At 36.7% G+C, this 13652-nt stretch overlaps 1 pseudogene; it reads left to right on the top strand.

Moving 5' to 3' along the window:
- Positions 1-12004: 12004 nt before the first annotated feature.
- On the top strand, positions 12005-13280 carry LOC112445874 (zinc finger CCHC domain-containing protein 17-like; annotated as a pseudogene).
- The last annotated feature ends 372 nt before the right edge of the window (positions 13281-13652 follow it).

Here is a 13652-nt window from a genome sequence, read left to right as displayed (position 1 = left end):
CCCTCATTGTTTTCATGAATGACAATTGCAGATAAGCACACAGACACAAGTAGAGAAGTAAAGTATATTAGACCTATGACACATCCATGTGAAATATTTAGATATGAAACAATGATTTCCAGGAGACTTAAAACTTAGAGAACAAATTTATGGGTGCCATAAGGGGGAAGGATGAGGGGAAAGATGGGGACGACTTTGGGATGGACATATACACACTGTTATATAATTAAAATGGATAACCAACAAGGACCTACTGTTTAGCACATGGAATTCTGGTCAGTGTTTTGTGGCAGCCTGGATGGGAGGGGAGTCTGGGGGAGAATGGACACATGTATATGTAAGGCTGAGTCCCTTCATTGTTTACCTGAAACTATGACATTGTTAATCTGCTATACCCCAATATAAAATTAAAAGTTTTTTTTAAAAAAAAACAGTGGTTTTCAGTTTTTCAACCTAAGCTAGATTCCATACATTAAAAAAAGTATATTACTTTATAGTTGTAGCTAATAAATTTATTTTTCATTTCATCAGTGTAATAATATCTCAGCATAAAAATAATAATTTTACTACACCCAATCTATGTATGCCTTTCTCATTCATAGCTGAGACTTAGCTCTCCAGGTGAAAAGGATGATTTAATATTTGAATAAGTGATTTCATCCATTTGAACTTAGAGCAAGTAAGAATTAAACATCTACATATTCATGATTGCCAATATTTTGATTAATTTTCATGATTTCAACCGACACTGATACTTGAAACAGGTTTTTCTGATTTTCAAAATGAGTTATTCATACAGGCTAAGGCATTATCAATACTTCTCCTACAAAGAAAGGCTAAAAGTAAAGTGTAAAATACCTTAGAAATGTATTGATCAGTTTATAAACAAAAATAACACTAATTTTCACTGAACTGATAAAATGATTTACATTAATCAAGAATTCTTGGCCTATTAATTTTTACCAAAGCCTTTAGGGGTAAAACAGCTATATCAAAAGTCATTTGAAGCAACTAAATCTTGATGTTAGCTACCAGAGAACTCCTTTTAAATGTTGTGAGTTTTCTTCATTTCTTAAAATAAGAAGTACCAGAATGTTTTAGGTAGATTATTCTAAGAGAAGCAGCAAAACAGGGTAATAAATTTCAGAAAGGGCTCTTCAGTCGGATTGCTTTTCTTAAAGCCCTTTTCTGACATTGCTAATGTTTTCTCTTGGACAAATGGCTTAACCTCTCTGTGCCCGTTTTCTATCCATAAGATGGAAAAATAATGCCTATCTCACAGGGTGGCTGTGAGAACTAAATAAAAGAATTCATTTCAACTAAGCACTGTGCCTGACACATAGAAAATGCCCCATACCTTTTCAGTATTATTGCAATGCTGTTAAAATTGAGGTAGTCTCAGTTTAAAAATAAATTGGTCGGTAAATTTTAAGACTCTGGAGTTTGACATTTTTACTTACAATTTGTTTGTGGAGTGTTGGTTTTAAGAAATGTGGACAATGTTAAGGACAGAACATGTTTCGGACTTCCCTGCAAACTTAAATATGGAATTTCAGTTGTTTTCCTTGCACTTGAACAACCACTTATACATGTTTCTAAGATACTATTTCTAAAATTATGTCTAGAAGTCTCTTCTGTTTCCTGTAGCTTGTATTCTACACCAGTGTAGAGGAGACAGGAGACAGTTATAGCATTGCATGCTATAATATTCTGCAAAAGTCAGCATGGATTTAAACAGTTGCATTGATTCAATTATCACCAGAGTTATCTCTATCTATGTATCATTTATATTACTATATATTCCAAGCAGGGGCTTCCCAGCTAGCACTAGTGGTAAAGAGTCCACTTCCCAACATAGGAGATGCAAAAGATGTGGGTTCCATCCCTGGGTCGGGAAGATCCCCTGGAGTAGGTAATGAAAATCCACTCCAGTATTCTTGCCTGCAAAGTTCCATGGACAGAGGAGCCTGGCAGGCTACAGTCCTTGGCATGGCAAAGAGTCAGACGCAACTAAGCACCACCACGACCACCAAGCAGCTTCGCAATAAAATGCCGAGTAGGTAACACAGATAAGAAAAAAATCAAAACCTGCCCTAATATTTTATCTTTATGCATACATTTACTTTGTACTTCTGTTGTTTTGGCTGAGCTTTCCAATATTTGTACTGGGTGCACAATTAGTAAACTTGGCATTGACATATGTTTCTGAGGTCCAAACCATACAAGAATATGATACGTTGCTTTGTCTGAAATTGGCTAGGACTTTTTGTGATAATAGCAAATAAATCATCTGCTATATTTTACACACACATACACACATACTCACAAAATCTCTCTATAGATTTCTATGAGATTAAAATTTTTCTCAATGATATAAGCAGGTGTATGTGACCTAATATTATAATTTAAATAAGTTCTAAGTGTTATGTCTTTAAATAAATTTTTAGGTTTCTCTATTCTACTGAAATTTTGGAAAGCAACTGTGACCTCAGTATAAAATTGTGGGATTTACACCATAAAGAAATACTAGATAATACCTGGAGTGTGTTTGCATTTTTATTAATTTTGACCTGAAAAAAGAATAAATGCAGTTGAAATCAATTCAATGTATTTCAACATATTCTATAGACTATTTTTATTCTATTATCTCATTCACTTTATGAGGTTATGGGACACTGTTATAGTTATAATATCCCAAAGTAAATTATTTTAGATAACAGAGAACTTAGTAAAATTTAAGTTGTAACTTCCTATCAGTTAACACAGTAGCTTTTAGTATCCTAATTTATCTTCTTTCATTTTCTCTAAAGAAATAGTTGTTCCTCAGATGTCTACATCTCTCTTTCCATGTCCATATGGATTTGGAAAAGTGGTGAAATTATTCACTATTTGCTGTGAACCAACTTGTACTGTTTAGTTGGAACACCATTTGGTATGGTACTCTTCCCATTTTCCTCATTTTGATCACTTCCTCAGTCTGGAATATAGTAGCTCGGTCATTCAGCAGTTCTTCAAATGGCTGCTGGATCAATTGTGTAAAGTACACATCAACAGTATTTGATGAGCTATTTAAAGTTTATCCAAGATGTTTATAAGTTAATTATTTGATTATAAGCTATAAGTTTTATCTGGAGAAATATCATAATTTTAGATTTTAGGAATGGAATCTTATGAATTATTTTAAAGAAAGAAACAGGAAAACACATATCTTTGTGAGAAACAGATGGCTACTCTTACTGTTGGTTATCCAAAATCGTTTCTATTTTTACCCTTCTATACTGGCTAAGATGACATTTTAGTGGAAACAGCATCCTTACATACAGCCCATCTTTATTCCTTGAAGGACAACTATTAAAATAAGAAAGCATATGAGACTAAGTTTCTGTACAACAATAAGGCAGACCCATAGAACCACAAGGATCAATCAACAGAAATGGAATCAGATCATAATGATACCATGATGTTGTGATATGAAGCAAGAGTGTAAATATGTGTGGAAATTATGATGTATATTCTCATGTGAATACAAATGTGCCTAAGGGAGATCCTGGTTTGTCAGCCTCCTTTTCTGTCTCCCTACCAAAACATTCAAAATCTTTGAGGCATTTTGAAACACCAAAAAATTATAGTTTCTTAATTTATTCTTCAACATTTTCCATTTCTCCATAGTTTTGTAAACAGGACTGAGATAAAAAGATTACTTTTCCCTCTATCTAACCAACTCCTGTTTTATGCTTAGCTGATCTTTTAAAAAATAAACCTTAGATATTTTTTCCCAAATTTATTTTGTAACAGTTTCTAAAAAAAATTCATTTATTTTTAAATGTTATTTTTGGCTCTGTTAAGTCTCACTTATGGCACTTGGGATCTTCATTGTAGCACATAGGGTTCTCACTAGTTGTATTAGCTGTGGTGCTTGGACTCACTAGTTGTGGTGTGGCGTGTGAGATCTTTGACGTTGTCTTTCTTTGGGACCTGAATAAAAATGGACCTTTTCCAGTCATGTGGCCACTGCTGAGTTTTCCAAATTTGCTGGCATGTTGAGTGCAGCACTTTCACAGCATCATCTTTTAGGATTTGACATAGCACAATTGGAATTCCATCACTTCCACAAACTTTATTTGTAGTGATGCTTCCCTAAGGCCCACTTGACTTCACATTCCAGGATGTCTGGCTCTAGGTGAGGGATCACACCATTGTGGCTATCTGGGTCATAAAGATCTTTTTTGTTCAGTTCTTCCGTGTATTGTTGCCACCTCTTCTTAAATATATTTTGCTTCTGTTAGGTCCATATCATTTCTTTCCTTTATTTTGCACATATTTGCATGCAATGTTCCCTTGGTAACTCTGTTTCTTGAAGAGATCTCTAGTCTTTCCCATTCTATTGTTTTCCTCTATTTCTTTGCACTGATCCCTGAGGGAGGCTTTCTTATCTCTCCTTGCTATTCTTTGGAACTCTGCATTCAAATGGGTATATCTTTCCTTTTCTTCTTTGCCTTTAGCTACTTACATGCTAGCAAAGTAATGCTCAAAATTCTCCAAGCTAGGCTTCAACAGTACGTGAACCGTGAACTTCCAGATGTTCAAGCTGGATTTAGAAAAGTCAGAGTAACCAAAGATTAAATTGCCAACATCCACTGGATCAATGAAAAAGCAAGAGAGTTCTGGAAAAATATCTACTTCTGCTTTATCACCTCAAATATGCCGATGACAGAAAGTGAAGAAGAACTAAAGAGCCTCTTGATGAAAGTGAAAGAGGAGAGTGAAAATGTTGCCTTAAAACTCAACATTCAGAAAACTAAGATCATAGCATCTGGTCCCATCACTTCATGGCAAATACATGGGAAAACAGTGGAAATAGTGAGAGACTTTATCTCTTTGGGCTCTAAAATCACTGCAGATGGTTACTGTAGCCATGAAACTAAAAGATGGTTGCTCCTTGAAAGAAAAGCTATGACCAACCTAGACTGCATATTAAAAAGCAGAGACATTATTTTGCCAACAAAGGTCCGTCTAGTCAAGGCTATGGTTTTTCCAGTAGTCATGTATGGATGTGAGAGTTGGTCTATAAAGAAAGCTGAGCACCAAAGAATTGATGCTTTTTGAACTGTGGTGTTGGAGAAGACTCATGAGAGTCCCCTGGACTGCAAGGAGATCCAACCAGTCCATCCTAAAGGAGATCAGTCCTGAATATTCATTTGAAGGACTGATGCTGAAGCTGAACCTCCAATACTTTGGCCACCTGATGTGAAGAACTGACTCATTGGAAAAGATTGATGGCTGGGAAAGATTGATGGCAGAAGGAGAAGGGGATGACAAGGATGAGACGGTTGGATGGCATCACCGACTCAATGGACATGAGTTTGTGTGAACTCTGGGAGTTGGTGACGGACAGGGAAGCCTGGCATGCTGCAGTCCATGGGGTCGCAGAGTCGGACACAACTGAGCAACTGAACTGAACTGAACTGATGTGGGATTTTAGTTCCCTGACCAGGGATCAAACCCACGTCCCCTACATTGGAAGGCAGATTCTTAACCACTGGACCTTAGCTGATTTTCATCTTGGTTACATTCATCATTCTCTCTTCTCATTCATTCATTTATCCTTTCCTTTTACATTGACTGAATACCTACCGAAGATTCAGGAAAGATAACAGATGATTTAGAGAAAATCACTCAGGGAGTTCTTAGTGGGGAGGAAAAAAATGGTATGTGAACCAATAATTACAATAAAGAATGATGAGTACCAGAGGTATTCATAAGGAAATGTGAAACCACAGAAATTCCCTTAATTGTTATTATAGTTGGATTCCAGATTAACATATCTTCATGTTTTCCTGAGTCACTATCTGTGCTTAAGTATTTGCTTTATTTTATCTTTCACACAAGATTTACTGAAGCATGTTCAATGACATCATTTGTTGTATGAATGGAAGTAATTGCAGCTGCTGCTGCTGCTGCTGTGTCGCTTCAGTCGTGTCCGACTCTAGCGACCCCATGGACTGCAGTCTACCAGGCTCCTCCGTCCATGGGATTTTCTAAGCAAAAGTACTGGAGTGGGGTGCCATTGCCTTCTCCAGGAAGTAACTGCAGTGGGCTTCAAACCTTAACAAGCAAACTGCAACTGAAATTGAAACATACTTTCCAACGGACGTGCCTCATGTCTGTAATATATGTGTAAAATGTTTCTGAATTAATTGTTCCCTCTTTCTTTTCCATGTTCATGTGTCTTTTTTTCCATGTTCATGTGCCTGGTATCTACTCACTCTTCCGGTAAGTTTTATATTATAATGGGACAAGAATTTAACTTTGACTTTCAAGCTTCTGCCTCTAGTTAAGATTGTCACGTCACATTTTATGAGCTTTTCTGAGAAATTCTTGGTATCTTTGACTTTCACAAAAGGCTTGCTCTAGAATTTACCTTCTTCAAACCTGGATTCTGTTCTTTCATATCAGAAAAGATGTGTTAGTCCCTATTAAGTTTTAATTTTTAAATTGATTGAATAATAAAATTTAACTGATATCTATGTTTTACAATTAATTTAAATGAGAATTATCAGAAATAATCTGAAGATTGAATGATGCCTATTTCAACTACTAGGCTAAAGATTTACATAACAGTTTTAATTTATTTTAAATAAATGGCATTATCATTTGATAGAGAAATGTAAAATTAGTGAATTAATTCAATTTTCTATTTAATTACTGTTACTTTGTACTAGTCAATTAAGAACATTTGGACCTACACAAATTTCAGAATGATCACAAAAAAGGCAAGTCCTTATATTTTGTACACAAAACCAGTTTAATTGATTTTTCTGCTACTTTGTATCAAATTGTCTTGGCATTGAGTAGATATGTTATCATCATGAATGTGTGTGTAAAATTGATTAAAATTCATTTTCATAAAAACACCTATACTTATTTTATTGAATGTATTTAATTATTATTTTGGTGGTCCCATGTATTTCAAAATAAAGTAAAACACTCTCTAGCACCCATGTATAATGACAGGATAGTGTAGTAAACCAATCTTTGAGATAGTTCATGTATTTATTCTGAAACAAGTACACATGAAAATATTTTTAGATGTTATTCACAAAAACCTTTTGCTTTTTCTGTATTCCTCAAATATGGCATGTATTTGGGACCCAAATATATTCATTGTAAATAAGAAGAAACAAATAAGAACAGCTACTCCTCTAAGGACACAAAATCATCAGAATAAGTTTCGTGTCTTATAAAAGCACATTAATCTATCTTATTGTCATTGTTTAGTCGCTAACTTGTATCTGACTCTTCTGTGACCCCATGAGCTGTAGCTCACCAGGATCCTCTGTCCATGGAATTTTCCAGGCAAGACAACTGGAGTGTATTGCCATTTCCTACTCCAGGGATCCTCTTAACTCAGGAATCGAACCTGTGTCCCTTGAACTTCCTGGATTGGAGGGTGGATTCTTTTAACGTCATATCACCCGGAAAGCCCCAAATCTATCATATAGATTATTGTTAGCAGAAAGTTCAAGCAGAGAATATTGCTCTGGGATATGTTTCTTAAAGCTATAACATCTAATAAGTAATAATATTTTAGGTATTCAATACTTCATCCGCCCACTTAAAGCTGTTTTTTAGGAGTAATTTCTTCATTTTTCTAAATTACTACAACTTTTAAAAAACATCTCCCTTTAGCAAACCTTTCTGCAGAGAGTTGGAATTTTCTTGAGAATCATAGTAATTAATGAAACTGAAGGATAAAGCAGAAAATGTATCCCTAAAATATTTTTATAGGTCTTAGTGTCTTTGCACTTGATCCTGCCTTGGCTTAGAACACTCTTCATCAAGCACTGGTTTCATTCCTGGCTTTCATGATCTCAGAAATTCACCTTATATCAATTGACTTCCTCCAGTTAATCTCTGTCTCCTCAAGGTGTTAATTTCCTCAGTGGAAGTTTTCACAATTTGTAATTACTTTTCTCTCTATTGGTTTATGGGCTCATTAAAGGACAGAAATGGTATGGACCTAACAGAAGCAGAAGATATTAAGACAAGGTGGCAAGAATACACAGAAGAACTGCACAAAAAAGACCTTCACAACCCAGATAATCACGATGGTGTGATCACTCACCTAGAGCCAGACATCCTGGAATGTGAAGTAAAGTGGGTCTTCGGAAGCATCACTATGAACAAAGCTAGTGGAGGTGATGGAATTCCAGTTGAGCTATGTCAAATCTTAAAAGATGATGCTGTGAAAGTGTTGCACTCAATATCCCAGCAAATATGGAAAGCTTGTCAGTGGCCACAGGACAGGAAAAGGTCAGTTTTCATTCCAATTCCAAAGAAAGGCAATGCCAAAGAATGCTCAAACTATTGCACAATTGCTTGTAAAGTATGCTTCAAGTTCTCCAAGCCAGGCTTCAGCAATACTTGAACCATGAAATTCCAGATGTTCAAGCTAGTTTTAGCAAAGGCAGAAGAACCAAAGATCAAATTGCCAACATCCGCTGGATCATTGAAAAAGCAAGAGAGTTCCAGAAAAACATCTATTTCTGCTTTCTTGACTATGCCAAAGCCTTTGACTGTGTGGATCACAATAAACTGTGGAAAATTCTGAAAGACATGGGAATACCAGACCACCTGATCTGCCTCTTGAGAAATTTGTATGCAGGTCAGGAAGCAACAGTTAGAACTGGACATGGAACAGCAGACTGGTTCCAAATAGGAAAAGGAGCACGTCAAGGCTGTATATTGTCACCCAGCTTATTTAACTTCTATGCAGAGTACATCATGAGAAATGCTGGGCTGGAAGAAGCGCAAGCTGGAATCAAGATTTCAGGGAGAAATATCAATATCCTCAGATATGCAGATGACACCACCCTTATGGGAGAAAGTGAAGAGGAATTAAAAAGCCTCTTGATGAAAGTGAAAGAGGAGAGTGAAAAAGTTGGCTTAAAGCTCAACATTCAGAAAATTAAGATCATGGCATCCGGTCCCATAACTTCATGGCAAATAGATGGGGTAACAGTGGAAACAGTGGCTAACTTTACTTTTGGGGGCTCCAAAATCACTGCAGATGGTGATTGCAGCCATGAAATTAAAAGACGCTTACTCCTTGGAAGGAAAGTTATGACCAACCTAGATAGCATATTCAAAAGCAGAGACATTACTTAGCCAACAAAGGTCCGTCTAGTCAAGGCTATGGCTTTTCCAGTAGTCATGTATGGATGTGAGAGTTGGACTATAAAGAAAGCTGAGCACCAAAGAATTGATGCTTTTGAACTGTGGTGTTGGAGAAGACTCTTGAGAGACCCTTGGACTGTAAGGAGATCCAACCAGTCAATCCTAAAGGAAATCAGCCCTGGGTGTTCATTGGAAAGACTGATGTTGAAGCTGAAACTCCAATACTTTGGCCACCTGATGTGAAGAGCTGACTTATTGGAAAAGACCCTGATGCTGGGAAATATTCAGGACCGGAGGAGAAGGGGACGACAGAGGATGAGATGGTTGGATGTCATCACTGACTCAATGGACACAAGTTTGGGTAAACTCCAGGAACTGGTGATGGACAGGGAGGCCTGGCACACTGCAGTTCATGGCGTTGCAAAGAGTCAGACATGACTGAGAGACTGAACTGAACTACAGGTTTAATTGTTTATTGGTCTCTCTTATTGTACTGGGAGATCCGGGTAAGCATCAACTTTGTGTTTTTAGCAAAAAACCCCCTACCACCAGTGCCTGACACATAGTAGGAGTTCAAATAAACACATGTCAAATAAATAAATGAGTGAAACCAACTTAACCACACTTTTAGTTTCATGAAAATGTCTACTAACTCAAAATAGCCTAAAGTGACATATTTTTTTGTGTGTGAAAATCACATATTCCAAGAAGTTGTTCTAGGAGCTTACAAACTCTTGCAACAATTATTTGTTATAAATTCTTGAAACAATTATTTATTGTTATTTGTAATACAAAATTGTAGCATTCTGTCTATATTTACACAATACCAATATGAGGGCACAGAGTAATAACTGCTGAAAGAAATGATAATTCTTTTCACTTTCCCATCATTTACATTTTTATCAACTTCAGAAAAGGATAAAATGGTGAGAAAAATCTGTAAAGAGTTTACATACAAAAGAATATTTCAATGAAGGAAAATATGTCAGCTAACTATACCATATTTTGTTCTTTCAAAATATTACAAAATTGACATGGGACATAATGATGTTTGATGTTCCCAGAAAAATACAATATGTTTAGATAATTGTATGTGTGATATGGATGCATCATTGTGAAAAATACGTAAGGAACTGTTAACATTTCAAGAGCACAGATTTTCAAAGTGGTATGCATGTATGTCTGAAATTGCTGATGTGCTATAGTTAATTTTTATTCACTTATCTTTGAAAAACAATTTCTGTAGCTTATCATGAATCCCTAGAGGTGCTATGATTAAGTCAATATACGTACTTAAATAGTATGTAAATGTATTTAAGTATAGTGTTCTTGATATAGCCTAAGGTGTTTCACATGAATATATCCAACATTTTGCTTTTGGAGGGAGATAAGTGTATTTTTATGCTTCATCACACATACTGTAAATATCCTTTATGCTTGTGTTAAATTCCCACCTTGCTTCATATCATCCATTCAATTTTTTATATATGCTGCATAATAAGTGCATGAAGCTAAATTCAAACTTTGTAAGAGTCTAACCCATGATAAGTCAATTCCATGTCTTTCTTTGTGCTTCACTGATCTGGTCAGAACATGGACTTTTTATATGAAAAGGACTGTTCTGTGATTGAAGCCATGAAGTCAGATGAGAAACTGGAATTACCAGAGAAATATTGTTCAATGGCATTACTATTGTGAATGATTTTTTTCTCCAATTTTCTTTCTTAAAACAAACAAACAAACAAACAAAATTTCTCTGAGATTACTTAAAATCACAGAAGGCTAAAGCTAGTTCTATCACTTAATTCTACAAATGAAGGAAATGAGAAATAAAGTGCTGGTTTAAGATCACCTTTCAGCTAGTGGCTGAAGCAGGAACAGAGCTCAGTTCTACTAATTTCCAAACTGATGCTCTTCTCAGGCATCATTTATCTTCACTGGTTATTTTAAGAAAACATGGAAATGGTAGTGAAGCATCAATATAAAATAGCCTTAGGCTCTTGAACTTATTAGCTCTGTGGCTTTGGGTATGTGACAATCCCTATGAAACTCAACTTTCCTGTTTGTAAAGTGTCAATAATAATACCTGCCACATTTTTGGAAGTAAATGAAATGAGATAATAGATACTTTATATGATGCCTGCCATGTGGTAGGCATTCAGATAAATTGTACTATTATGATTATTTGCAATTAGCATTATTTTAAAAGTGAAGCATTACTATAAGCATGAGTAATCTTAGAGCATTCAGTATGAGACAATCACTGGGTGGGCAGAGCTCTCCTGGTATTGGAAGAATCCAGCATTGCTTTGGCAGACCGTGGCTGCACCCAGTTTAGAAGTAATTAGTCCTACTCAACCAAGGTAATCGGGAAATTGGCTCTCAGACCATATTTGCAATTTTATGTGGAGAGAAATGATTCAATATTCAGTAATGGTTAGGTACTTTCAATGTTCAACCTTGAGGTCCTTGTGTAAATAGGATTGTTGTTGAAATGGAATGGAAGTTTTGACAGCAGGAACAGCCCCTTAATCAGATTTACACAGAAAAGGAGGGGATGTTCCATCATGGGAATACCAATGAGAAGATGTGCTGAATGTGAAAATCAGTTATTTTTAATGTTAAGGTAAATATTGAGAGTAATAACCAAACATCGATTGTCTTTCTAGTCTCTATGTTTCATAAAGAGAAAAGAATCCCATGTTCATTTGTCATATGTTTGAAACAGTATTTTCACTTCAAATAAAGGCATAGAAATAGCTTATAAACTAAATAAGTTTCAGAAAAGTACTGAGTGATTGAGTAAAGAATGGAATAATTAGGATAAACTATGTGAGGAAGGAATTTTTTATAACAATAAAGATCATAGAAATATTGGCAGGTTTGACTGACTGGGTTTTGGTGTTTTGCGCAATGCTGCGAGGTGAAACTAGAGGCTGACACTCAAACATTCAACTAGCTTTAGCAGGGGAGAAATGGAGGAACCATAGAACATTAAGGATGAATTCAGGAAGACCCAAGACCGTGGAGAACTTGCCTGCTCTCCACACTATTTTCCAAGGAGAGGCTGCTATGGTCACAGACTATGGAGCCTTAATCAAAATCCCAGGCTGTCTAGTCCACTGAACTAGACTTACCCTGTCACGTGGATAAGCCCTCTGAGATAGTAGATGTTGGAGAAAAAGTGTGGGTGAAGCTTATTGGCCAAAAGATGGAATTTGATAGGATTAAAGTATCCCTCTCCCTGAAGGTTGTCAACCAAGGGACTGGGAAGGACCTTGATCCCCAAAAGGTTATCACTGAGCAAGAAGAGAGGCGGAGGTTGTCCTTCCAGGATTACACTGGACAGATCACCCTCGTCTGTCCTGAACACTACCTGCAAGAAGTGTGGCTGTAAAGGTGACTTTGCAAAGGATTGTTTCATCAGGTGGGACCAAGTACTCTCTGATACCCAATGAGGAAGAGGAAAAGGAAGAGGCAAAATCAGCAGTTTGAAAAGCCTGACCCCACAAGAAATTCTTCTAGAAAAAGAAAGAAGTAAAAGAAACATAGAGACAGGAAGTCATCTAACCTTGACAGCTCAGACTCTGAGAACGATACAGGCAAGAGGGAAAGGCACATGTCAAAGGACAGCAAGGCAGCAAAGAAGAAGAAGCACAAGAAGAAGCACAAGGAGTGACGGTGGAGAGTAGAAAGAGTGTTTGAGAGAAGGAACCAGGAGCCTATGCTTTGAAGCCCTGGCTCCTAGAAAGACTCACTACTAAGAATAAGGCCTCCCACCCTCTTCTCTTCCATGGGAGATGGCATCCCTCAAGCCACAGGCAAGTTTTGGAGTCAGGTATTAAAAGCATTCCAGTTGAGCTATTCCAAATCCTGAAAGATGATGCTGTGAAAGTGCTGCACTCAATATGCCAGCAAATTTGGAAAACTCAGCAGTGGCCACAGGACTGGAAAAGGTCAGTTTCCATTCCAATCCCAAAGAAAGGCAATGCCAAAGAATGCTCAAACTACCACACAATTGCACTCATCTCACATGCTAGTAAAGTAATGCTCAAAATTCTCCAAGCCAGGCTTCAGCAATATGTGAACCGTGAACTTCCAGATGTTCAAGCTGGTTTTAGAAAAGGCAGAGGAACCAGAGATCAAATTGCCAACATCTGCTGGATCATGGAAAAAGCAAGAGAGTTCCAGAAAAACATCTATTTCTGCTTTATTGATTATGCCAAAGCCTTTGACTGTGTGGATCACAATAAACTGTGGAAAATTCTGAAAGACATGGGAATACCAGACCACCTGATCTGCCTCTTGAGAAATTTGTATGCAGGTCAGGAAGCAACAGTTAGAACTGGACATGGAACAACAGACTGGTTCCAAATAGTGGAGAGTGAAAAAGTTGGCTTAAAGCTCAACATTCAGAAAACAAAGATCATGGCATCCAGTCCCACCACTTCATGGGAAATAGATGGGGAAACAGT

The sequence above is a fragment of the Bos taurus genome, chromosome 3, assembly GCF_002263795.3.
Source record: "Bos taurus isolate L1 Dominette 01449 registration number 42190680 breed Hereford chromosome 3, ARS-UCD2.0, whole genome shotgun sequence".
NCBI lineage: Eukaryota > Metazoa > Chordata > Mammalia > Artiodactyla > Bovidae > Bos > Bos taurus.
The sequence above is the reverse complement of the archived record's forward strand: the minus strand, read 5'-3'. Positions and strand labels throughout refer to the sequence as shown.